At 40.7% G+C, this 27,924-nt stretch overlaps 1 protein-coding gene across 9 annotated transcripts in view; it reads right to left on the reverse strand.

The window, feature by feature from the left end:
- The window catches only part of PKNOX2 (PBX/knotted 1 homeobox 2), a 345,970-nt gene that overhangs the window by 307,929 nt on the left and 10,117 nt on the right, over positions 1-27,924 (reverse strand). For 4 of the 9 annotated variants that reach the window (XM_058194340.1, XM_058194338.1, XM_058194330.1 and 1 more), the window contains exons 1-2: positions 5,395-5,562; positions 4,568-4,636 (exon numbers count right to left, since the gene is read on the reverse strand). The exons of 2 other annotated variants lie outside the window; for them this stretch is intronic. The gene's annotated coding sequence lies outside the window, so the exon portion shown is untranslated. Of the gene's footprint in view, positions 1-4,567; positions 4,637-5,394; positions 5,563-27,924 lie in introns of those variants that run through there. 3 more of the 9 variants (XM_058194331.1, XM_058194332.1, XM_058194336.1) reach the window with 3 other exon arrangements.

A 27,924-nucleotide genomic window follows, 5' to 3' on the forward strand; every position in this document is an offset into this window, starting at 1 on the left:
ACAAATTGGCTGGGGGAAAAAAAAGAAATAGGGAGAGAGAGAAGGAAAGAAAACCTTAGAGAAGCCCCTCCTCCTGACAAAAAGAAAAAAAAACTTTGAGAGCATCCTGCATTGCAGGTGCTATTTCTCAATCCTTCGCAGAAAAGCGCTGACTTTGTTTTCACTTCTAAAAATAAAGGGTTGGTGACTTGAGAAGATCAAACAGGGACAGTCTTTCTTCTCACTAACTCACAGCATTGAACAACTCGCGTCCCCCTACCGAGAAAACATGCCGCGGCAGAATCGGAGCAATTGACTTAAGCCTAAAATGAAAAGCTCTCCTCCCCATCTGGAAGAGGCGGCGTGTGCACAGAGCTCATCTGGGGGCCTGTTTTTGCAGTAATAGGCCACTCTACACAGAAACCACTCTGCCTCATGCCACGTTTCCGTGGCTCCCACCCCAATGATGCCTTCCAAAGTCATGGCCTGCCGGGATCCCAACTTGACAAGATCATAGACTAGAGATGGTGCACTAAGCCCCTCGAAGGGTACAATTAATTCTGAGTGAAAAAGCTTTCCGTAATTCACACAGAGATAAAAGCAGAACTAACCCCAGGAATATCAACCTGGACGGGGGGAAATGATCTTTCTGTAGAGCAAAATCCAAACAGAAATGGTTATGGGGAAGGAAACAATATGGTGACCTACCTTGAGAAAACCTTGGCTGTATTCCAGCTATCTTACTAACTCTACTAGGAAGCCAGATTGTTCACTTAAGTACACTCTAGTGTATGAACTTTATTTGGTATTAATTCTCCGTGGAGTTTCTGACCCAACATTCTGAAAGAAGCTGCAGTTCAGACACTGGTGGGATGGAGTGGACGGAGAAAATTCAACCTGTGCCCCAACAGCTTCCTTCTTTAGAAAGAAGTATTTGAAGCTATCAACACTGGAGGATGAAGAAGGGGGCTGCAAAAAGCTTTCTAAGTGAGATTGGAGAGAGGGGAGAGACAGACGGGGGGGGGGATAGCAATCACATCATAAATGTATAATATCTGGTAGCAGGGAGCATTTCCTAATGGAGAGGACTATTATTAGATGGTGGAATTGGCCACCCAAGAAAAACAGTGAGAACCCTGTTGCTAAAGAAATAGGACATCAAGGTCTACAGTATTTTGAGCTACAAGAAAATTAAACACTATGGGAGGGGATTAGGATTTTTCTCTCTCTCTTTCTGATTTGCCTCCTTCATCTCTCGGAATGTCTTGATCACAAGATAGCTGGGTTTGCACAACAGACCAAAATGAGGGTGAGTACGTAATAGTGGAGTAGGTTGTGTACCTTCAATCATGCCTAATATCACTTCGTTGCTTGTGCGCAGCATGCTGAAGTGAGCCTAGCCACTGCATTGTTAGTGTGGGTTTAGCACATTGTGTGAAGTGTTAGGCACAAAAAAATCAGGATCTTTTGTAAAGTGGAAGCATAGAAGATTTATTCAAACCTATACACAAGAATCTAGTCAACTAATTAAATTGGTGCTAGGTGAGAATCAGTGGAATTCAAGGGAGGCTGAAATTGGATCTCTTGCGGCAATGCAAGGACTCTAAACTGATGATGCATTTAACTCCACCCTTCAATTCTGCCTGCTCTTCTTCTACATGAAGTCGGCCACTGAGGGAGATTGTCAGTTTACAAACCCAAGCTTTTCTTCCATTGAAATTGGGATGCAACCTAAAGGAAATCTGCAAGATTCAGTGGTTGGCACATTTAATTCAAATGGCTGATTGCTAATCATATTGGTTACCCCAAAATGACAAGTCTGGGCATAATGTTTACATCTCTAGAGATGTTTTCTGTGCCTTTGCTGAAGAGAACTTTATGAAAGTTTTCATTGTTGCTTTATCTACTTGAAAGATATGTGGTTTCCTTGACTGATTCTATTCATTCATTCTATCAGATGCTCTCGTAATTCCAGGTGCTCAAGGCCATAGATGAAAATCCAACTAATATATTAAAAACAATCCAACCATAAAGCAAGTTTAATTAGGCTGTTGTGAGATATACCTGTGTGATAGCAATCCTACCTATTGTTTAAAAGGGAGTTTTTAGTTCTTTTAGTCAGAACTAAAGAAGCTTCTTAGATGAAAAGCAAAAAGTCTTCAAGAAAAAAACAAAGAAACTCCAGCTGCCTTTTGAAACAGCACCTTTGGTTTTTTTTAGTCATCTCTAGCTATGATTCACCACACCTTGTTCTTTACAAAAGAACAAGGGAAGACCCAAGGATGTCATATTCACGTAGGCAATTCTACAGACCATAATGGAGTTCATATATTCCTTTATCCACAATTGGCTTATTTGTTTTTGGTTGACTCTAGCTGTTATCATTCTCAAACCATTGTGTGTTATGCAAACATAGGCAATGAAGATTTTTGTTCAACAAACAATGATTAAGCAAACCGTAACTTAATATAAGACAGCTGTATATTTGAGGAATGTATCTGATACGCAGCCAAATGAGAAAAATCTTTAATTAAAGATTTTAAAAGCTTGCCTATAGATTGCTGCATACAGCCAAGAATTAGACCATGAGAAATTTAAAAAAAAAACATCAGAAACTAAAGGGTTGAAGTTCCATAGTTTTCTCGCTACCAGAGAATATTTAGTCTCTTGTGTCCGCCAAACCCACTTTGGGATTTTGATTTCAAGATGAAAAATGGGTAGCACAGTTCTATATACAGGTAGTCCTTGACTTACCTGGGGCTCCCCTTGAGGTGGGAGCATGGGGCTCCCCTTGAGGTGCACCCGGAGACTTCAGTTAGTTCAGAATGCAGCCGCGCGGGTGATAGAGGGAGCCACTCGTGGCTCCCATATAACACCGATCCTGCGCAGGCTGCACTGGCTGCCTGTGGTTTTCCGAGTGCACTTCAAGGTGTTGGTTACCACCTTTAAAGCGCTCCATGGCATAGGACCGGGATATCTTCGGGACCGCCTTCTGTTACCACATGCCTCCCACCGGCCGGTATGCTCCCATAGAGAGGGTCTTCTCAAGGTGCCGTCAGCCAAATAGTGTAGGCTGGCGACCCCCAGGGGGAGAGCCTTCTCTGTGGGGGCACCTACCCTCTGGAATGAGCTTCCCCCAGGACTTCGACAACTTCCTGACCTCCGGACCTTTCGCCGCGAGCTTAAAACATATCTATTCTTCCGAGCAGGACTGGCTTAATAGGGTTTTTAAACATGGATTTTATTGGGGTTATTTTATATTTTGTATCGTATTTTAAATTTAGGCTTTTGGAATAAGTTTTTTAAATAGTGTTTAAAAATGCCTCCCACCGACCCGTACGCTCTGAGAGGGACTTCTCAGGGTGCCGTCCGCCAAATAGTGTAGGCTGGCGACCCCAGGGGAGAGCCTTCTCTGTGGGGGCACCTACCCTCTGGAATGAGCTTCCCCCAGGACTTCGACAACTTCCTGACCTCCGGACCTTTCGCCGCGAGCTTAAAACATATCTATTCTTCCGAGCAGGACTGGCTTAATAGGGTTTTTAAACATGGATTTTATTGGGGTTATTTTATATTTTGTATCGTATTTTAAATTTAGGCTTTTGGAATAAGTTTTTTAAATAGTGTTTAAAAATGCCTCCCACCGACCCGTACGCTCTGAGAGGGACTTCTCAGGGTGCCGTCCGCCAAGCAATGCCGGCTGGCGGCCCCCAGGGGAAGGTCCTTCTCTGTGGGGGCTCCCACACTCTGGAACGAGCTTCCCCCGGGTTTACGCCAAATACCTGACCTCGGACCTTTCGCGAGCTTAAAACATATCTATTCTTCCGAGCAGGACTGGCTTAATAGGGTTTTTAAACATGGATTTTATTGGGGTTTATTTTATATTTTGTATTGTATTTTAAATTTAGGCTTTTGGAATAAGTTTTTTAAATAGTGTTTTTTATTGAAATGTATTGTATTATTTTATCTGCCTGTTCACCGCCCTGAGTCCTTCGGGAGAAGGACGGTATAAAAATTAAATTATTATTATTATTATTATTATTATTATTATTATTATTATTATTATTATTATTATTATTATTATTATTATTATTATTATTATTATTATTACAACCATGACCCAAAATTAATGTGAAAAATTTGTTAAATAGGTTTTGCCCCATTTTACAACTTTTCTTGCCACATTTGTTAATTGAATCACTGCAGCTGTTAAATTAGTCGCATGGTTGTTAAAGGAATTCTGGCTTCCCCATTGACTTTGCTTGTCAGCAGGTCGTCAAAGGTAAAATCACGTGACGCCGGGACACTGCAACCGTCATAAATATGAGTCAGTTACCAAGCATCTCAATTGTGATCACATGACCATGGGGATGCTATAATGGTTGTAAGTGTGAAAATTGGTCATTCGTCACTTTTTTCAGTGCCGTTGTAACTTCAAACGGTCACTAAATGAACGTTTGTAAGTGGAGGACTACCTGTATGCAAACTGAAGCAGTCTTCAACAAAGGGCATTCAAGAAGAACTGCTGCTGAGACTATAAAAATCAAGATAATCGTTTTAAATCACCTAGTCCTGTTAAAATGTAACTTACCAAAGCTAAAGGTTTAGACTTCCTTTTTCCTACTAGTCCCAGGATCAATAGAATCCATGCATGCAAATGCTATTTGAAAATGGAAAAAGAAAGAGAAAGAAAGAATTCCAGCTGGGATATAAAATTCAAAACAATTGTCAAAAGTATATTTAAACATCTCTCTCTCTCTCTCTCTCTCTCTCTCTCTCTCACTCTCTCACTCACTCACTCTCTCTCTCTCTCTGATATCAACCCCAAAATTTGTTTCAGAACTGACCAAGATAATGACATTTTTCTCCCTGAGCACTCCAGCCATTGTATTTTGTGAGTTCTGCTTTATGGCAAACCTTTTTAGATTGCAAATGTAGTGAGTTTCATTCATAACTTAAAGCAGAGGTCTTCAAACCCGGCAGCTTTAAGACTTGTGGACTTCAACTCCCAGAATTCTCCAGCCAGTTATGCTGGCTAGAGAATTCTGGGAGTTGAAGTCCACAAGTCTTAAAGCTGACAAGTTTGAAGACCTCTGACTTACAGGGAAGGCAAAAACTCAATCAGGACCTGCCGGGGCTATTAAATGTTTAAGCATCACCCTCCTATCAGTAATGTATTGTACAAAACGAAAAGCTCAGGAAGGCAACTAAAGTGATTGTAAAAGAGAAAGGACAGTGTGCTTAGCTCCTGATCCAAAAAGTAAGCTGAGTCTCAGCCATTACTTATTCAAGGTCAGCTCCACCTTGTTGTTTCCAGTTGTGTTAAGACAGACACTCCAAAAACTCCCAGCCAGCATGAGAACTAATGAGTGCCCAGTTAGCAAAAGCAGATCACTCTTGTTTTAGAATTTTACTCACTTCAAATTGCCATCAATAAGAAAAACCAAAAATGGTTTACTTGATATTGGCTTAGCCCAGGGATATCAAACTCAAGGCCCAGAGTCCGGATTCGGCCCATGGGGTGCTTAGTTGTGGTCCACACAGTTGCCTGGAAACAGTGAAGAACCGGCCCACGGTGCCTCTGCAAGCAAAAACAAAGCTCATGAGGACTGAGTGCGGCCCTCCCAAACGCCGTTTTTGCTGGCAGAGCGCTCAGGCCACCACAGGTGCCCCCAACACACCTACCCAGGCCCACCTCAGCCCCCCAAGGTCAAACACAACCCTGATGTGGCCCTCAATGAAATCAAGCTTGGCACTCCTGACTTAGCCTGTGTGAGTCCAGCCACTATGGTTTGTAAACGAATGTTGACCAAACTGAACCAAACTGAATTATTCAATAAGCCTTGTTCAGACCATGTCTTAAAATAATGAGTGAACCCAGCCCATAGAGGGAATCTCTTCCAAGAACACAATCTAAGCTTCACTTTATCATTAAATTCATACTGGAAGACAACTACACAACCAATTACTCATATATAAGTCATATATATATACTACACATATAAGCATACTCAACTCCTCTGCTCACAATAGAATTCCTTATACCACCAGCCTTGATATTTTAGGCCTGGATAACCTTGAACTACACAGTCTATGTTTCGACCTAAGCTTAGTACACAAGATTATCTACCATAACGTCCTACCTGTTAATGACTACTTTAACTTCAACTGCACAAGATTTCAAACACAAGGGCTATCAATAGATACAAACTAAATGTAATCCACTCTAATCTTGATTGCAGAAAATACGACTTCAGCAATAGAGTGGTAAATGTCTGGAACACTCTCTGTGATCCTGTTGTTAGTCTCTCTTACCCCCATACCTTTTACCTTAAACAGTCTACCGTGGACCTTTCACGTTTCTTAAGAGGTCCCTAAGGGGGTGTGCATAAGCGCATCAGCATGCGTACCGTCCCTGTCCTACTGTCCCCATTTATATGTATTCATTTTATGTGTTTATGGCTATGTTTTGCTGATGATGTTAAACTATTTAACACTACCAACAATATGGCTACCCTTCAAAAAGACCTTGACTTTGTGTCGGAATCGTCAAAAATTTGGCAACTCCAAATCTCAACTAGCAAATGCTCTGTCTTACACATTGGAAAAAAGAATCAGAACACTAAATACAAGCTCAGTGGACATTACCTTATAAATGACCCTCACCCCGTCAAAGACCTTGGAGTTTTCATATCAAACGATCTAAGTGCCAAAGCCCACTGCAACTACATTGCCAGAAAGGCTTTAAGAGTTGTAAACTTAATCTTGCGTAGCTTCTTCTCCAGAAAGATTACACTACTAACAAGAGCATACAAAACATTTGCTAGACCAATTCTCAAATACAGCTCGCCTGTCTGGAACCCACACCTCATTTTGGACATTAATACAATTGAGCGTGTCCAGAAATATTTTACAAGAAGAGTTCTCCACTCCTCTGATCACAACAAAATACCTTATGACACCAGACTTGAAATCCTGGGTTTAGAAAATTTAGAACTCCGCTGCCTTCGGCATGACCTGAGTTTAACTCATAGAATCATCTGCTACAATGTCCTTCCTGTTGAAGACTACTTCAGCTTCAATCGCAACAATACAAGTACACACAATAGATTTAAACTTAAAGTGAACCGCTCCAATCTTGATTGTAGGAAAATATGACTTCAGCAACAGAGTTATTAATGCCTGGAATGCACTACCAGACTCTGTGGTCTCTTCCCAAAATCCCCAAAGCTTTAACCAAAGTCTATCTACTATTGACCTCACCCCATTCCTAAGAGGTCTATAAGGGGCGCGCATAAGAGCACCAGTGTGCCTAATGTTCCTGTCCTAATGTTCCCTTTGATTGTATCCAATTCGTATAGTTATTTCATGCTTATACTTATATATACTGTTGTGACAAATAAAATAAATAATAAATAAATAAATAAAATATTTATATCCATTTATTTGTGCCATTTTTTTGATGCATCCATGTCTATGTCTATACTGATACTTGTTACCTTGTATTTTTTGGCAAACAATTAAATAAATAAATAAATAAATAAATAAATAAATAAATAAATAAATAAATAAATAAAAATATATAAAAGCAGCAGGGATTAATAATAAAGATAATATTGATAATTTGCCATCTTGCAAAGGTTCTTTCCTTATCTGATACAGTACCATATTAATAAAGTAATTTGAACCTATAAACATGAAAATAAATTATTGTTGGAAGATGCAAAGGTCCAATAACGTTATCTGTGTTCAACAATCACAGGCAATGAAAGCATTTTTGGAATAAAATTTAAATATCAAGTTAAATCAATTAATATTAAATCCGGTTCACTGATCGTTTGTTCCTGGTCTCTCAAGAGAGATAGAAGAAGAGATGGAAATTCCTGCCAATGTTGTGTAATAAGTTTGGACTAAGAGCATCTTATTTAAATCCAAGTAATTTTTCCTCTCCTTCTGTACTCTTTTTAAACCTTTCCCAGACATCTCTTGCTCTTTGCAAACAGGTTTTCAAAATGCATTTAAAATTTTCTTTTTAAAAAATAGCCGTAAATGGCACTAAAACAATGTCTTTCAAGAACAGTTCACAAACAAAAATTTGTGAACAGGGAAAGCAGCTCAGCTGACAAAATGTTCCAGGTTTCTTTTTTTTTTTAATGCTGCTAAATTAATCACTGTGGTTAGGGAGTTGGAGCTGCTGTTAGCTAGAAAGCAACCAACATACAAAATGTACTAGATGAAATTTCCCAGATTTTTTCTGCACGAATGAAGTCACACTGCTAAGAAAATATAGGAGAATAACTGTCCATTGTGAACGTTTGGTACGCATTTCTGTCCAGAGAAGGAATTGGATTAAAACAGTTTATAGCATTGTTCCTCTACCTTAGCAACCTGAAGATGTGTGGATCTCAACTCCCAGAATCTACAAGTAGTCCTCGACATACAACCACAACTGAGCCGAAAATTTATGTTGCTAAGTGAAACATTTGTTAAGTGAGTTTTGCCCCATTTTATGACCTTTCTTGCCACAGCTGTGAAGTGACTCACTGCAGTTGTTAACTCAGTAAGATGGTTGTTAAGTGAATCTAGCTTCCCCATTGACTTTGCTGGCCAGAAAGTTGCAAAAGCTGCTCACGTGACCTCCCAGGAGCCGTCATAAATACATGCCAATTGCCAAGTGTCTGAATTTTGATCACATGACCACAGGAATGCTACAATGGTCGTAAGTGTTAAAAACGGTCATAAGTCACTTTTTTCACTGCCGTGGTAACTTTGAATAGTCACTAAGTGAACTGTTGTAAGTTGAGGACTACCTGTACTGGCTTGGGGATTCTGGGAGTTGACGTCCAGACAACTTCAAGTTGCTACAGTTGAAAATCACTGGTCTCAATGATCCTATTTGACAAGAAGAGGAAATATTATGGTTGGTTTTTCAGTCAGTGAGATGTTTAGACTGGATTTGTCATTTCTGTCCACCTATCGGGTCTTCCTCAAGGATCTAGGATAGATAGATGGTTTTACTTGATGGTGTTAAATGTTTTGTTGCAGGATACGTCTTTACTTGCTCTGCATAAAACCTCCTTTTGCAATTGACTGATGGTAAATTGACTGATGGTTTTCAAGTGAAGCTCCAGACGTTTTGGAATTGCATCCAAGGGGCCTATTACCATTGGTGGTATATTTGCTTTCTTTTGCCACAACTCTTCCATTTCTATTTGCAGGACTTTAGGTTTTGTGATTTTTTGCAGTTGTCGTCTATTCTGCTGTCTCTAGGTTTTCCAACATCCAGCATCCAGACTTTTACAAAGAGAAAAATTTTGACTCGGTTATGGTCATAAATCGAGGATTGCCTGTACATACACATATGCACATTCCACTAAGAGACGCAAAGCGATTTCATAGAGTTTTATTTGTCGCATGCATTAAGAAGTGACATCTCTCATTTTCACAAACCGAGGTGTTTGAATTTCCTCCCCACCTTTTCTCTCCTCTGGATTTACTGCTTAGGAGCATTAAAATGTCTGAAACAGTTTACATCCACCGTCACAGTGGGAATTTGCTGGGGGATAAAGAAGCTTGTAATTGCGATTCTAAAACCACCCCTGTATGCTTATAGTAGCGTTTTTTTAAGAAAACATCTTAAGGGCTTTACTAAGCTATAAAGTGCGTTCGAACAAACTTAAAAATAATATATCTTTAAAAGGATGTGGAGAGAGATTAATCTCCCGGTAAGTTATAGAGAGGGGATTACCCACTACTGATAGTTATAATGCAAAATTCTCATGTCTAATACCAGGAAAATGAAATATAAATTTAGAAGGGACTAAGAGAATATCTCCCAAATAAAGAGAGAATGAGTTGTGGTTTGTTGAGTGGTTCCTTCCACAAACATAAAAGCAATTGTCTTCTTCAATATTACAATTGAGTGTGAGAAACATTTCACTTAGCTTTTGGTGGGCATACAAAAGCTTTGCACTTTTTAAATCTTGTCGCACATTATAGGAAATAATAGCTATGGTAAATGATCCGTAGATTTGGTAGATCTGTCATAGATTTGCAAATTTTTATTTTATTTATTTATTATTTAAATTTTTATACCACCCTTCTCCCGAAGGACTCAGGGCGGTGTACAGCCAAGATTAAAACAATTAAATATACAAAATTAAAATATCAGTTAAAATACATATTCAATAATGGCCGAATTAAAACCGTCAAATTGACCCAAACTAAAATACCCCATATAAAATTATTAAAAATTCAAAATTTGGAAATTTAAAAATCAAGCCAGTCCCGCTTGGATAAACAAATAAGTTTTCAATTCATGGTGAAAGGTCCGAAGGTCAGGTAGTTGCAAATCATTGTTGCAAAAATTCAAACCACCACAATACACTACATGGAAGCAAAAATACAGATTGTTCGTCATCTTATGACTTAGTGACCATTCAAAGTTACAATGGACTCCTCAAAAGGTACTTACGAACCAATTTCAGAATTTTGATAGGCGTGCAATTTTGACAGACACCCTTGCATGGTCACTTGATCACATTGTGGATGCTTAGGAACCAGGTTACTTTTATAGCCACTTCAAACATCCCACAATCACATGACCAAGAGTTTGGATAGTTTTTTGCCAGTTTTGGATTTTTACTCCAATTTCTGGCACACACAAAAAATGCCCAATGGATAAAATTGATTCGCTTAAACGACCGTAGCATTCGCTTAACAACTGCCACAAAAGAAGTCATAAAATTGGGTCCCATCACAGGTTAGCTGCTTAACAACTGAAAGGACTTATGACTTATAATTCCAGGCTTAATTATGGTAGTAAGTCAAAGCCTACCTTTTACAAAAAGGGCTAGAAAACTCACTCTTTGCCCTTACTTGGAGCAGGGGGTCTCCAACCTTACTAACTTTAAGGTTTGTGGACTTCAACTCCCAGAGTTCCTCAGCCAACAAAGCTGGCTGAGGAACTCTGGGAGTTGAAGTCCACAAGCCTTAAAGTTATTAAAGTTGGAGAGCCCTGACTTAGAGGGCATTCAGTTGTTTGCAGCAAACATCTTTTGTACATGTGTTTTTTAAAGTTGGAAAATGTTTAATAAAAACTATTTAAAAAAATAAAAGATGTTTGCAGCAAAGAGGAGAATGAATCCCAAAGGTGCTTTTTCAAAAGGCAGCAGGACTTTGTTTTTCCTTGAAGATGCTTCACTTCTCCTCCAAAACTTCTGAAGTTTTGAAGAAGCTTCTTGGATAAAAAGGGAAACATCTTCAAGGAACACAAACTCCAGCTGCCTTTTGAAAAAGCGCCTTTGGGACAACCATGTCCTGGATGACTGAGAACTCCACAGAGAAAAGAGGGGAACACATGCAACTTTAGGCTGTCTTGAGGGAGAGAGATGGTTTGCAATTCACCCAGTGAACTTTCATATTGAGGATGGACATGATCCTGATTTCCCTTCTTCTCCTTGCACACCACAATATTAGAGCATCTCCAGATACATACCAGCTGATTGAATCTAGACCAGCAATAGGTGTTATGTTCAAATAAGTGACATCTCTAGTTAAAAAAACCACAATCAAGAAGCAAGGCAGAGAATTAGAAATCTGCCACCACCTTGAAGATTTTTTAATATTACTTCTCCCTGCCATTGCATGCAACTTTTGATAAATGTCAAAATTTCACTTCCATCTACCTTTCCCAACTTGGCCAATTTCCCATCACAGCAGGTAAGCGGTAAAAAGATTTGAGCTCAAAATCATGTTCAAATCTTTAATTCCGAATGTTGTAAGACTCTCTTCCATTAATCCGCTTCAAGATGAAAATAATTATGGGTCAGTTTTTAAGTTAAACTGCTGCAATTTTAAGCATGTGCCAAGAGATTCTTCAAACATGCTTTGGTAAAGCATTTTTAAACTGTGAAACAAACTTCCTTATTTCAACTATTTATTTATTTGGAAAATTTATTAGCCACCCATCTTATTGTGTGGTAACTCTGACTAGTTTACAATATTAAGAGATTATAAGATATTAACAATACATCTAAAAATAATCCATGACATTTTGATTCATTAATATTGTATAGACAAGGTGGGAAAGCAACATATTGCATGATGGGTTATTTTTTTCAAAGTGGATTTCATTTCTTTTCTTCTTGTTCCTTTCTTTTGGCAGGACAAAGCATTGTGTTGTGACTGGGGAAATGTGAACAGAAGTCACACTTGCTGTGCAAAGATATATTTTAGTTTTGTTTTTTGTTTTTAAAGGCTTCATAACACCTTATTAAAATTGAAAGCTATATACATAAAATTGCTAGAGGTACTTGTATCCACTGAAGTTGTATTTCATTACAGCAGCTCTGGAGGAGGAGGAGGAAGGAGAAGGAGAAGGAGAAGGAGAAGAAGAAGATGGACCTCTGGTGGCTCAGCAGACTAAGTCTGTCTGTTATTAACACAGCTGCTTGCAATTACTGCAAGTTCAAGTCCCACCAGGCCTAAGGTTGACTCAGCCTTCCATCCTTTATAAGGTAGGTAAAATGAGGACCCAGATTGTTGGGGGCAATAAAGTTGACTTTGTATATAATATACAAATGGATGAAGACTTGCTTAACACAGTGTAAGCCGCCCTGAGTCTTCGGAGAAGGGCGGGATATAAATTCAAATTTAAAAAAAGAAGAAGAAGAAGAAGAAGAAGAAGAATAGACAACTGGGAGAAGATAAAGAAAAACCATTTCTTGAAAATCCCAACTTGGGTATCATCTGTTGAGGCATTCTCATATTCAATAACATTTAGAAAGGAACATATTGTTAGATATAATGAATTGTTAAATGGACAGGGTGAGTTAAAAGCTAAATCAGAATTAGAGGCAGAAGGTATAATAATGAATTGGTTTTCTTACTTGCAAATACAATCCAGATATGATAAAGATGTTAAAACAGAGGCTTTTATAATAATATAATTGCTTTTGATAAGATTTTAACAGGTTCTGATGACAATTTGATTCAGAAACTGTATGGCTATTTATTAGAAGAAAAAATGGGAGAAGAACAAGTAAAAGAGACTATGATTGCTTGGGGGAAGAATATTGGCCATGGGATAGATTTAGATGCCTGGCAAAAACTATGGATGTATAATTATAAAATGACAATGTCTACAGCATATAAAGAGAATTGGTATAAGATGTTTTACAGGTGGCATTTATCCCCAACAAGAATTGCAAGAATGTTTAAAGACAAATCCGAAAAATGTTGGAAGTGTCATCAGGCACCTGGATCATATTACCATATGTGGTGGACATGCGTTGAAGCAAAAAGATATTGGACTAAGATACACACATGGTTGGAGAAAATCATTAAAAAACACATAGACTTTAAGCAGAAGTCTTTCTATTGGGAATTATTCCAGAGATATATACTAGAGATGTAAAATATTTGATTGTGAATATTATTACAGCAGCCAGGATTGTGTTTGCCAAAAACTGGAAAAATGAGAAATTACCTTTGCAAGATGAAATAATTAGGAAGATGATGGAATGTGCAGAGATGAGTAAATTGACTTTTGAAATTAGAGATCAAGAAGATAAGCAATATTATAAAATATGGGATTTATTCTATAATTGGCTAGATGGGAAAATATGTTAGAAAAATAAAGATATATTTATGAAAGAGACGTGTATTTTGAGATTGCACAAGAAGATATGTAAACACCCCTTCAGCATGTTGAAATTGTTTGATGTGAATTTTTTTTCTTTTTTTTCTTTTTGTTAAAAATAAAATTTCTTTATTAAAAAGAAGGAGGAGGAGGAGGAGGAGAAAGAAGAAACTACTACTACTACTACTACTACTACTACTTCAGGCTTTGTTTGCCAAGATCTTTTCTCTGAGTTTCTGCAGTACCAGAAAAGCCACATCCATCATCTACTTTCAGATGTTTGTGTGCATTTTACTTGAGAGCTGACAACAAATTATAGGAAAACACACCTCTCACCAGACTGTTGTTATGATAAGTTTGAAGGAGATCTGGCAAGTCGCTTTTCCCTCCTCCAATGTTTTAACAAACCTGATGGTCATAAAAAGGGTATTCTTTAATGACCAATCTTCTTAGGAAGAAATAATCTCCTGCAGTTCAGGAGTTCAAGAATCAGCTTCCCTGTCCAAGGATGGGGAAATTACAATCACAATAGTTTTAGACTCACAACAGATGGACATATCCTAACTGCACGTGCCTTCAAACTAGTGGTGAAATCCTCTATGGGTTGCCACCGGTTTGCTGCCTGTTCATGTGCAGTGTGCACCACATGCATGCTGCATGTGCATACATGCGCAGTGCATGCCAAATGCATGCTGCATGTGCCTGCATGCACAGTGAGCACCAAATGCGTGGTGTGCAACAGGAAAAGGAGCTGTTTGAAGGTAAGTAGAACAGCGAGGGGGGAACAGCTGTGCCGCGTGATTTAGATTTGCTAGAAAGCAGGATTTCCTGCTTTCTAAGCGAATATAAATCACGCGTCACAACTCATCATCAGAAATGGCGGTTCAGACGAATCGGTAGCTTTTATTACTACCAGTTTGCCTGAACCGGTGCGAACTGGTAGCATTTCACCCCTGCTTCAAACCTTCCCTACTTCTACTGCAAGACATGGCCCATAAGATGGTAGAGCCAAGAGCGAGCCAAGACGTAGAAGAAAAATGAGATTTGATTTCATTTAAATTACACAATATTATTTAAATACAATTCATATATATTTTTTCTCATACATCTAATGCCTAACACATACAAAATCATCATTCTGTGTCATATGTGATTGGGGAGTCTTCTCCTGGTGCAGTGTTTCTCAACACTAGCAACTTTAAGATGTGCAGACTTAAATTTCCATAGGGCTGGAAAGGACCTTGAAGGTCTCTTCTAAACTAACCTCCTGCCAAGCAGGAGACCTTATTTCATCACAAACAATCCAGTGATGGTGCCCCCACAACTCCAGAAAGCAAGCTGTTCCATTGGTTAATTGTTCTCACTGTCATGAAGTTCCTTTTTAGTTCAACCCCCAGAGTCTGTTGGCTGGGAAATTCTCAGAGGTAAAGTCTGCACATCTTAAAGTTGCCAAGTTTGAAAAACACTTTTCTAGTGGATATAGATTTGAAGCTTTCTGTTTTCCGATTCTTCTGCAATAAAAAATATAAGGACTATTCCCTTTCCATTGCCACACTGGGACCTTTTATGCCCTTTGTGTGTTATCACTATGCCGTTTTCATGGCTGAGTCTGGGGAATGCAGTACAGCATAAGAATATTGGATTTTGTAGCAGCTGTGCAAACAGAAGAAAATAAGCACTGGTGATATAATAGGGATTTAAAGCAAAGATTCAGTTCCAAGTCAGTTTGCTTCAGTATGGTTTGGGGCCATATAACCTGCTGGACATTGGTTGCCTTTTCTTTTCTTTTTAAAGTCCTGCTACATGTAGTTCTTAGCCTAGTTTTAGCAACTGCTCATCCACTGCTCAGATTTTGAAAGATAGAATCTCAGGGTCAGGCCTGTAACAGTCTCCATATTTATGCTTTTCTCACAATGGTTCTTCTCATGACATTCTTAAACACAAATGTACCCCTGGGAATGTCAGAAAAGTGAAGTTTGAGGGCTGTCTGAATACGATGTCCTGAGATAACTTTCCTTCAGGGATGATATTTTAAGCCAAGCATAACCAATAGTTAGGGTTCCAAAATCCATGATCTACAGCCAAGTACAAAATAAAGCATACAGTGAAATACATCCTAGAAGGAGACTACCACTCAGATTTAGCCAATTCATCCTTGGCTTTAACCCTTCAAAGACAAGCATCAGCCACATAGTCATTTGAATTTTTAGTAGATTCCATGCAGGGACTTAGAAAATCTCACAGACTCAAGATGACATAAAATCTTCCCCGACAAAGAACTCCATTAACATGATCCCATGAATTAGTTATTGGGTCCAAATTAGTTATGAGTTCCAGATTGAAAAACAGCACTTTAAAAAAAAATCATAGATCACAAATGACCATCCAGTTACCAGATTCTAAGACAAATTTGGGGATTGATTTAGAAAAGTGGCTTTTCATTAGAACCTAAGGGTAAATGAGATTTTTTTATTTAGCTATATCTGACTGTAATTGTGGAACACAGCATATTTTGAACTAATATATTTAACTTAAATCTTCGAAGAGATTATCTGGCAGAGACAATTGCTCGAGGCATCCTACAGACTCTGAGACAATTTATAGTTCATCATCCAATTAAGGTATTATCCTTGGAAATCATACTCATATTTGGTGATCCATAGAAATACAACTCACAACCGAGAAAGGCCTTTAAATGGCTTCTCTATTGACCCTCTCCCTTTGAACTCAATAGGCAGATTATTAAATAATTCCAGGAATTTATTCAATGTATTCAATTTAAAAACTTATATCATGCACAGGTCATAAACATGAGAGATTCTGTGAATTAGCTCAATGAAAATGAGACACAACATTTTTACAATTGTCACATTCAGACCCATTCAGACAAGATTGGAGACCCCTGCTCTATATTATGCATACCTTTGAATTTCTCCTATCTTTAGTTAATACCTAACCAAGGTACGCACCTTCATCTCAGTTTTTACCATTTATATTTAACTAGGAATTGTTCTTTCTGTTTTCCTTATCGAACGCAACTACATTGGATACATTAATTTTCAAATCCATACTCCTCATTGTGTCATACAATCTAATGCTTACTGCAAATTGCTCAGTCCTTGACCACCAATGTGGTCTTTTAAAACTACAAACACATTCACAGCCCCATCAAGACACCTGCAGTCGGGTATAAATAAAATAATCATAAAATGGACCTGAAAAGCTGCCAAGCCACCTTTTCTCTTTGAGGATCTAGCTAAAGAATGTTATGTGAGCTAAACATGGGATATCAGGAGCCAGAATGAGTTTAAATTTTTTCCTGCTCATAGGAAAATTTGCCCACAAATTCTGCAGAACAAGCAACATCAAAAAATAAAGTAGTCAGATTATTATCTCCAGATCTAGAGGTACATGGAGACAGGGGCAGTAACTATTTTGCCCTAAAGTCATTTAATAAATAAAGTTATTCTCCATGGTGATAATTTGTTACGGTTCCCTGACATTTTCAAGAGAAGATTCTATTGTTTAAGACCAACAGATGTACAAAATTAATAATTAAACCTCTAGTTTAGGGGATTTGCAAGTTCCTCTTAAGGAAACATCTTCTAAATATAAGTTAAAAGGGGGGGGGAGGGAAACACGATTAATTCTTCCTGAATTAAATAGGAAGTGTGGCTAACTCCAAAGGGTAGAAGATGCCAAAAAGCCTTACATACCATCAGCTCAGGAGAGACAGCTGCTGATGGGGAACAAACTTCAGCTTGTATGAACAAATTCAGATATAAAAACAGGTCTTAAGTTTGCAGCTGCTTTCCTGCAGCTGCCAAGTTGTTGTATCAATTCCAATATTTACCTTCAAAGCCTGGTGATAATTTTAGATCACAAATATATCAGGGTAAAATTAAGAGAATTCAAAATGCCTTCCCTTCCTTCCCCTGGGAAAGAAGCAACGCCGGCTCCAATCTGCTCCCTAAAACCAGCTGGATCTACAGATGTGTAAGTCGTAGTTAAACTACGGCATGTTGAGCAAATCTTAATAGGCTGAACTTATATGATGTACCCAGTCATAAAGTTATATAAAGTTCAATTTGTTCAGTGATTGCAAAAAAACGAAAAAACCCTAATGTAAAGCAAAAAATGGTGTTGCGTAGAATACCTTGTGGATTCAGTCAATGGGTAAGTTAAATGCAATACCCATCAAGAGGATAATGAAGAAATTATGGAAAGGAGGTGCTTTGGCACAGCATTCATTTATTCATTCATTCATTCATTGTTTGTTTGTTTGTTTTCCAAGTCCAAAACAGCTTACATTAAAAGAGAAATATATTTAAAATTAGTATAATAATTAAATAATTATGCAACCTCCCCCCATGCCTGAAAAGTTTTCAATCAGTGTGTGTTACCTGCTCTAACATATGCCAGTGAAACATGGACACTAATCTCACAATCGATACAAAAGCTAAGAGTGGCGCAAAGAGCCATGGAAAGATACATGCTCAGCATCACAAGACAAGATAGAAAGACCTGCACATGGATTTTAGAGAACAAACGAAAGTATACGATATCATCAAGAGAATGGAAATGGGCTGGTCACATAGCAAGAGGAACCGAGGGCAGGTGGACCAAGGCAGGCATCGAATGGATCCCACTTGATAAAAAACATCCATGAAAGAGAGCTAAAACAAGATGGAGCGACGACATCAGCAAGTATTGCAGACCCAACTGGCAAAAGAAAGTTCAGGATCATATATGGAAGAGGCCTTCATCCTGCAGTAGATAGACAATGGCTAGAATGATGATGATGATGATGATGATCTAAATAAGGAAAACTTTCAATATATGACAAATGTAAACATTAAAACACAGGAGGAATTCAAACGGTTATGTGAGTTTATATAGCATTTGAGGCCAGAACGTCACAAAACCGTTTTGAGACAGAAATTCAACTGCTTCTTCTACATCAGTTGAGGGAAACCAGACTGAAGTTTTTAAAGTCCCCGCCCCACTGATTCTGAAGAGTGGGGCCATAGATAATCATTAACACAAAAAAGGGGGTGAACTCCAGTGTTTTAGCCCCACCCACCCAACTTCTGCAGAGGAGACACGGCAATTGTTAGGTAAAACATACAGTTCTTAAGCAAATCCAGCTTCCCCCACTGACTTTGTTGGTTAGAAGCCAACTGGGAACATCACAAAAGATGATTGCATCACCTTGGAGTAATATAACCATGGTAAATATATGCCGGTTGCCAAGAAACAAAATTTTGATCACGTGACCATGGAGTTATTGCAACAGTCAAGTGCAAGGACCGGTTGTAACTCACTTTTTTCAGTGCCATTGTGATTTCAAATAATTACTACATGAATGGCTGTAAGTCAAGGACTATCATAGTATGTCTGTCATCCTTTTTTTCCATTGTAAATAATGCCCTCTATTTAGAAAGACCCATGGAGATGTGCCTATAATTAACTTGTACCAGAATGCCTTCTCGCATGTGTGGAGTGACGTAGACACAACAACAGCCAAAACTGACAGCCAAAATTGGAACGTACACTCCTCCAATCAAGAAAGGACCTGCATAGGAAATAACGGGGTTGGTACCACAGGAGCACAAAGATTGTGGTCTTCTACTGCTCATGGTCAAAGAAAAGGCCATGCCGAACATGGACCCAGGTAGTTCCATTGTCCAATTATATCAAGGGAAGATGTTGTTTTTCATACCATTAATCAGTGAAGTCCATTAAGGTGGAAATAAGGGATAGAATTAATCTCTAGCATCTTGTGTGTGCCTGGCATGTGACATTTCTTCCATTGATTCACAATGAAGGTTGCCATCTGCTGGATCATAATAGCTATTTCCAGGCTACTGAGGACAATAATAAAACGTGGAGTTTTCCCTTCTTGTCACTTGCATCACATACTTTCTTTTCCCAGTGGAAAAAGGGATCTCTTACCTTTGCAAAATTAGGTTGTCCTTTCAAGGGACCTCAAGGAACAGTCTGTAGAATGGCCCATTTTACCATGACCAGAAAACAGTCATTAATTCTGTCTATAGAGGTCATGTTTGTCCCAAAGGTGTTTTTCCAAAAGACAACTGGGTTTTCTTGGGTTTTTTTTCTTTGAAAATGTTTCGCTTCTCATCCAAGAAAAAGTTAAACTGAAGAAATGTCTTGAATGAGAAGCAAAACCAAGAAAGTCCAAATGCCTTTTGGAAAAGCACCTTTGGGACCGTCATTAATTCTATGAACCCTCTTTGCTTCATAATCTATTCATTCTGTCTGCCAAATTCCTTGGCTGCTTGAGGAATCCATCAACTGGGATGGGAAGGAGGCTGAGTATTAGCAGGATCAGAGTAAACTGGATCTGCAGCAGATCTCTGGAAGATCCCTCTTCTGAAGCTGCTGCTTACAAGGACCGAAAACGTCACCATCCCTCATGCATACAGTTATGCAAACAATAACATGTTAAGTTGCTGCAATTTGCATGTTTCGAAAGCCTCAAAGAAATATTTAAATTGCTGCACCATCGAATTGGGTTTGCCACCACCACCCCGCCCGGAGTGATAAAATGGAGCAATTCTTCTTGCTTGCCGAATGGATAAGTTAGCAGACAGCATCAACGGAGCTATCTTCTGGATCTCTTTGCTTCCTTGCTTCCTTGGAAGCTCAGGCTAAGGATTAAAGAGATGGCATTTTTCTGTGCACAAAATACCCCTTTCCTCTGGGATTTAAATAAGGCCATCTTTGAGATCCACGCCAAACTTTCTGTTCTACAAGTAACAACAGAAGACAGCTGCCCTCTCTCGCACATGTGAGAATCCCAGAGCTGAAGCTCTTTGCACAGCAGAACACATTTTGGGTCTCAGTCTCCATGCGACATCTGCCCTGCAACACGCCTTCTGCCCTGCAACATGCCTTCGTAGCTTCAGCTATCGGAAACTTCTGCAACAGCAGATGGACAAATCCGTGCAAGAAAAGCTTCAGTGTATAAATACATGGTCACCCAGCCATAACACTTCACATTCAATATTTCATTCAGCAAGATGTCCTGTTCTTAGAGGCTAATCCATCTAGAGAAAGTGAAAATTCAGTTGGCTTTAGCATTCATGAAAGGGAGAAGGAATGCATTTACTGGAAAAAGAAGAGGCTATAGGCAGAAAAAGCAACTAGGAGGAATGGAACGGAATCTAGGAGGAAGTGTATGGTTAGTCTTGTGAGAAGAAGGACTGGAGCGACATGATAGCAGGGTTCCAATATTTGAGGGGCTTCCACAAAGAAGAGGGGGGGTCAATCTATTCTCTAAAACATCTGAAGGCAGAACAAGAAGCAAGGAATGGAAATTAATCAAGGACAGGCACAACCTAGAACTAAGGAGAAGTTTCTTGACAGTGAGAACCATTAACCCGTGGAACGGTTTGCCTTCAGAAGTTGTGGGTGCTTCATCACTCTTCATTTTAAGAAGAGCCTGGACAACCACTTGTCAGAAATGGTATAAGGTCTCCTGTTTGAGCAGGGGGTGGGACTAGAAGACCTCCAAGGTCCATTACAACTTTGTTATTCTTTTATTCTGAATTCATCTCTGATGGAGATATAGGCAAGAAAATATCAAACAGAAAGTTGTTTCTCCTTTAGTTCCGCACTTTATTTCTATAACTATTTTCCTCTTCTTTCAAAATCCTTCTACTTATAGTGGCAGCTCATGGCCAGATGTTATTTCTAGTGATGTCATCATAGATATTTATAACGTACCACAATGATGCAAACATATTGCAACATACATCATGATATCACAATTCAGGCTTTGGTCCTACGTACTTGCTTCCACCCTTTAACCGAAATATTTAAGTTATATGATTTGTAACATGATGCAAATTTTGTGGTTACCAGCCCTTTTCTTTCTCTTAGAGGTGTCACTAAGTTTGTCTTTATTCAGTACAGTGACAAAAATGAGTTGTCTCATTTACTAATTACACTACAGCAAATCTAGTAAAATATAATACACACAGTGTTAAAATAATACACCCATTCTCTCTCTCTCTAATGAAACACCAGCATTTCTTGACCTTAGCAATTTTAAAATATGTGGACTTCAACTCCCAGAATTCCCCAGGTTATTCTCCCACTATTTATAAACTATAATAGCTGGCCTCACCATTGTAAGTACTATTGTAGGTCATAATGTCTGGTCTGGGTTTGGCTTAACATAGAAATAGAAATGCTTGAAAAAATTGCATTCCTTTGTGTATTTCTTGTCTACAAGGTACTACTATGAAATCACACTGTTCTGTTCCCAATGGCAGTGGTACTGGGATGAGTCCAAACTGGGACTGAGGAATAGCTAATATTGTCCAAAAAAAGTATTAAAATGTGTATTAAGAACTGCTTGTGCATTCATTGTTCATTCTCTTTTATTCTCTTAGAAGAACAGAAGCGATCAAGAAAATCAAAAATCCATTTTCAATATATCGCAATTCCTGTTCCCAAATCTATCTATCTATCCTTCCTTCCTTCCTTCCTTCCTTCCTTCCTTCCTTCCTTCCTTCCTTCTTCTTTCTGGAATGTTGGCATACTACAGTATGTTGCAATGCTGAATGGTCCCAAGTAATTGTAGTTTACTCGGCAGACAATGATAGATATTCCCAGGCACGAGAGTCAGAATGTTAGTTAGAAATCATAATGTAAGTTTTCATTGTTCTGGACTGCTTTTGGTCCTATAACTAATGTTTGTTTTACATTGTATAATTGCATTGACTTTAAGTGAGTAAGCCACCCAGAATGACTATTATGAGATGGCCAGCTATATAAATCAATAAATAAATATCCTAAAACATGGTTTACCATATGATGCTAATATCCCTGGTGATACAGTGGTTAGAATGCAATATTATTCTGCCCATAGCCTGAATTCGATCCTGATGGGGCTCAAGGTTGATTCAACCTTCCAATCTTCTGAGGTGGATAAAATGAGGACCCAGATTGTTGGGGGCAATGTGCTGGTTCTATAAACAGCTTAGAGAGTTCTGTAAAGCACTGTGGGCGGCATATAGATCTAAGTGCTATTCCTATATTGTTAATACAGTGCTGCTAGTTGACTGTGTTCTTTATAGAATAACATATACTCTTAAATTACAGCCCCAGGATCTTGGCTAACAAAATGTTTCCATGACAAAGAAACAAAGTTCTCTTTGAGATTTAGTTTTAGGTCAACTATGTCAGGAGTACAGAAGAAAATGTGCTTCAACAGTTTTCTATAGAAGTCCTGGCAATATCATTCTCTATATCATTATCCAAAACTCATATAAAGCCATATTGGTGCTAGCAGATAAAATCCTTAATAAGTCAGATATCAATTTCATCCACACCACTCATGTAGTTTGACTTCAGCTAAGTTTTTGGTTGACTGTTATGTAAACCTAGCATTTTGACTGGTTGTACAGTTCAATGTATTGTGTCAAACCCAAATTATGGTTAAGCATGCGGTACAAACATAGTTTGTAATTCATCTTTCACACTCTATTAGGAGAATCAGGTAACAGGCTTCCAGTATAGCAACAGCTCTTTGACTTATATACCACTTCATAGTGCTTTACAGCCCTCTCTAAGTGTTTTACAGAGTCAGCACACTGCCCCCCAACAATTTGGGTCCTCATTTTACTGACTTCAAAAGGATAGAAAACTGAGTCAGTCCTGAGTTGGTCAGGATCGAATTGCTGGCAGTTGGCAGAATTCGCCTGCAATGCTGTATTCTAACCACTGCACACCACAGCTCATGAAGTATCATGGATAGTTATTCATATATCTATTAAATTGATTATTAACAAACCAGAGCCACTAGCTCAGCTTTCCGGATGTTAGTGTATTTTAGTGCCTAGCACTCTCCACCACGGGCTCTGCTTAGGGAGCCCTGAGAATTCAGCAACATCTAAAGAGTCATTTCAGACAAGAGTGTTTTCCTGCCATGTCTGGAGATTAGGACATGTTTTATTTTTATTTCCTTCCATTCAATTGTCTCCAATTCACAGAGACTGCCTATTCAATGCAGTTTTCTTGGCAGGGTTTCTTGGCTTGCCATTGCCACCCACTTAGGGCTGAGAGAGTGATTGGCCCAAGATCACCCAGCCAGCTTTGTGTCCGAAACAGGACTAGAACTCACAGTTTCCTGGTTTCTAGCCTGCTGCCTTAACCATTACACCAAACTGGCTCTCTTATAGTCTCTAGTCTATTCCGACACATCAGAAAATGTTGGGTCAAGAACAGCCTTTACTAGTTGCGAGATCCGAGATCTAGAATATATGCTGTTATGTATGGGTATTGACGAGGCAGGAGACCAGGTTAGTGACAACAGCTCTTTAATATAGTGTGACCCAGCAAAACTCTGGAGAAAAACCTCTCCTTATATACACTTCAGCCTGAGGCTGCATCCAATCAGAAACGAGATATTTCCCGCCTAAAACTCCCGCCAAAACTTACAGTAATACATTACACTCCTTCCCTCCCAGAAGGCACTTTGCCAATATTTGCATATTACTTCTCTACGTAGTCCTGCAGGTACGTGGGGCGTCTCCTGACTCTCCCGGACCTGCGCAGTTCACTTTCTGGAGTTGAGTCGAGCTTGCCGGAGGGACTTTTCGTTCCTCTGAGCTCCTCCTCCCGGCCATCCGGCCCTGGATTATTCGCCGGCTCGGACCTGCTGTCCTCTAGAGGGACCGGAGGGTGTCGCTGGACCTCGCCTGACTCAGATAAGTCTCTGTTTGGTTCTTTGCTTACGCTTTCTGTTTGGTCTGGCTCCAGTCAGCTGTGGGGTTAATCAAATCATAGTCAGGGCTGTTCTCGCCTAATTCTGCCTTATCGCTCAATCTGTTTCTTAATTGATCTATGTGGCGCCTCCAGATTCTGCCATCGTCTAGTTCCACTAGATAAGATTTGGGGCCCGTTTTGTCTATGACTATCCCCCTCTTCCAGTTAGGGCCGTCGCTGTAATTATGTGCCCACACCGAGTCTCCTATGTTTAACTCTCGGATTCTATCTGGTTTTGTTTTGAACCCGTCCTGTACGTAGTTCGGTGTAGCCGGTCTAGCGGGCACCGTAGCTTCCGCCCCATTAATAGCTCGGCTGGGCTGCGGCGGTGGCCACACAGGGGTCCTGTGTTGGACGGTTAGGAATGCGTCGATTTGTGCCTGCCAATCGCCGGGCCGCTTCGTGATAGCGCTTCTTCGCACTCCGGACAAAACGTTCAGCAAGGCCGTTCGACGCAGGGTGGAACGGCGCTGAGAGGGCATGTCGGATGCCCTCTTCAGCCAGGTACCCTTCAAATAATGCTGCGGTGAACTGTGGGCCATTATCGGACACGAGGGTGTCCGGTAGCCCGTGCGTGGCGAAAAGGTGTTTTAGTGCTGAGATGACAGCTCCCGCGGTTGTGGATTTCATTAGGATGATCTCCAGCCATTTGGAGAATGCATCCACCACAATTAGAAATGTTTGGCCGTGGAAGGGCGGCAAAATCAATGTGTATGCGGGACCAAGGGCCTTGGGGTTTCTCCCACTCCAAAACTGGGGCCGTGGTGGTAGTGGTCTGGATTCCTGACATACTTGGCATCGCCAACCCTGTCACTGATTTCCCTGTCCATTAGGGGCCACCAGACATAGCTCCTAGCCAAACCCTTCATCCTCACAATTCCTGGGTGACCCTCATGCAGGAGTTCCAGAACTTTTTTCCTCAGCTTCTCTGGGACTACCACCCTATCCCCCCAGAGCAGGCACCCCCCTTGTACGGACAATTCCCCTTTTTTCTTTACAAATTCCTTGAAACGTTCGCCCGGCGCAGCGGGCCATCCCCTTTGAACCCAACTGATTACAGTCCTTAAAACAACGTCCCGGTAGGAGGCCCGAGCCACTTCCTGCGATGTGACTGGCCCCGAGTCCAAAGAGTCAATTAGTAGAACGGTGTGCCCGGGTGGGGTCCTCGATTTCCGCTGGCAATGGGCATCTGCTCAATGCGTCCGCATGCCCCAGCTCCTTTCCAGGCCGATGCTGCAGCTTGTAGGAGTATGCGGCCAAAAAAATAGTCCATCTGGTCAGTCTAGGTGAGAGTGCTACTGGCGTTGGGCGGTCGCCAGCCAGTAACCCCAATAGCGGTCTGTGATCAGTGACAATTTCAAATCTCGCCCAAAACGATTCGTGAAATTTTTCACCCTGACACTATTAGAGCCTCCCTATCTAGCTGGCTGTAATTCCTCTCAGCCGGGACATCGTTCGTGAATAGAACGCTATAGGGGCTTCAGTGCCGTTTGGGAGTCTGTGGCTAAGTACCGCTCCTACTCCATAGGGGACGGATCACAAACCAATACTAACGGCAGTCTGTTGTTGTATTGTATTAACAGGCTATCGCTTGATAGCAAACTTTTTACTGCCTCAAATGCCCTATTCTCTGACTTCCCCCACGACCAAGCAGTGTTTTTTCCAAGCAATTTATGCAGCGGTTCAGCAACGGTTGCCTTGTCTTTTAAAAACACGGCGTAAAAGTTTACCAGACCCAGGAAAGCCTGGAGTTCTGTCTTGTTTTTGGGTGCTGGGGCTCTCTTTATCGCCTTGACTTTGCTCTCAGTGGGTGAATCCTTTTTGTCTATTCTAGAGCCCAAGAATTCAACAGATTCGACCCCTATCTGACACTTGCTTGCTTTGACTTTTAATCCTGCCGACCTAAAAATGGCCAAAACTTTCCTTAATCGCTTCCCCAGTTCTCCTAAATCTTCCCCTGATACCAACACATCATCGAAATAGGGTACGACTCCCGGTAACCCTTGTAGGAGCCGCCCATCAAATTTTGGAATAGCCCGGGCCACACTCACCCGAACTGTAACGGGTGCACTTAAAGGCACCCCGGTGCGTTACAATGGTCTGGGCCTCAGCTGTGCTAGCATCTACGGGTAGCTGTTGGTACGCTTGTGCCAAGTCTAATTTGGCGAAAACTTGTCCGTGCCCTAGTGAGTGCAATAAGTGTTGCACTACTGGAACTGGGTAGGCGCTCTTTTGCAATGCTTTGTTCAAGGGAGCCTTGTAATCAGCGCAAATTCTTATGGACCCGTCTGGTTTTATAGGGTGACGATTGGCGTCTCCCATTTGGCATGGTCAACTGGCACTAGTATCCCCTGGCTGACTAATTTATCTAACTCTTTGTCGATTTTAGGTTTGAGTGCAAAAGGAACCCTCCTTGCCTTTAACCTAATGGGAGCTATTTGGGGGTCTAAATTGAAGGAGATAGGGGTCCCTTGTACTTGCCTAAACGGTCCTCGAATCGTCTGCGAATTCCTCCAGTAGGGCGTTTGCAGGTTGCATCCGCTCCGGTGGACGCCAGTCACCCCATTCCCAACGCCCGGAACCAGTCTAGCCCCAGCAAGCTTGGCAAGGTTCCTCGACTAACGTGATGGGCAGGGTCTTTTCGTATGTCCCGACTTGACCTCGACGGTCGTTGTCCTCGAACAGGGATGCGGTTGCCCTGGTAATCCTGCACCCGGGCCGTTGTTTCTGTAGCTTGCGCTTTGCGATGTCGGCAAGGCTTTCACAAAAGTGTCCCAGGACATGATTGTGATAGCTGATCCTGTGTCTACTTCCAGTCGGCACGGTACGCCTTCAATTGTCGGGTTTGTGAAGATCTTTTCTTGATGCGGGTAGCTGCGTGGTCTATGGTAACAGTCATTCGGTTTGACTTCGCTCTTTCTTTCCTGGCCAATCGCGGGTCGCCTCGCCGATCTCGCGCTCTGATTGGCTGGTTTGAAATTTCGCGGAATGTGGGGTTTGCATCTCTGACTCAGAGCCGCTCTGATTGGCCGATTTGAATTTTCGGCGGAAGGTTGGGGTGCTCGGCAGACTTGAGCCAGGTGCCCTTCCTTTCACACCGCCGCAAATGGCGCCCTGAACTTACATCTTTGGCGCTGATGTCGCCCGCAACTTCCGCATTCCTCCGGGTCTTCCTTGTCGATTTTCGGTGTAGTGGACTTCTTCCTCCTCTTAGCTGGTTGACTCACGATAGGTTTCTTCGTGGTGGACTGTGCTCGGCTTTGCGCCCGCCATCGGCGTGAGTCGCTTTGTAAGGTGTCTGCTGCATGGTTGGACATCTCATGGGCTCTGGCTTCGTCCAGGCGTTTGCCAATGTCAGGTTGCTCTTGGCTAGCAACCGTCTCCTCAAACGGATGTCTCTGACCCCCGTATAAGTTGTTCCAGCAGCTCTTCGTCCAGATCGCGGTACTCGCAATGCTTGGAGGCTTGTCTCAGGGCTGCCATGTAGTCGCTGATAGACTCGCCTTCTT

The sequence above is a fragment of the Ahaetulla prasina genome, chromosome 9 (assembly GCF_028640845.1).
Source record: "Ahaetulla prasina isolate Xishuangbanna chromosome 9, ASM2864084v1, whole genome shotgun sequence".
In the NCBI taxonomy this organism is placed as follows: Eukaryota; Metazoa; Chordata; class Lepidosauria; order Squamata; family Colubridae; genus Ahaetulla; species Ahaetulla prasina.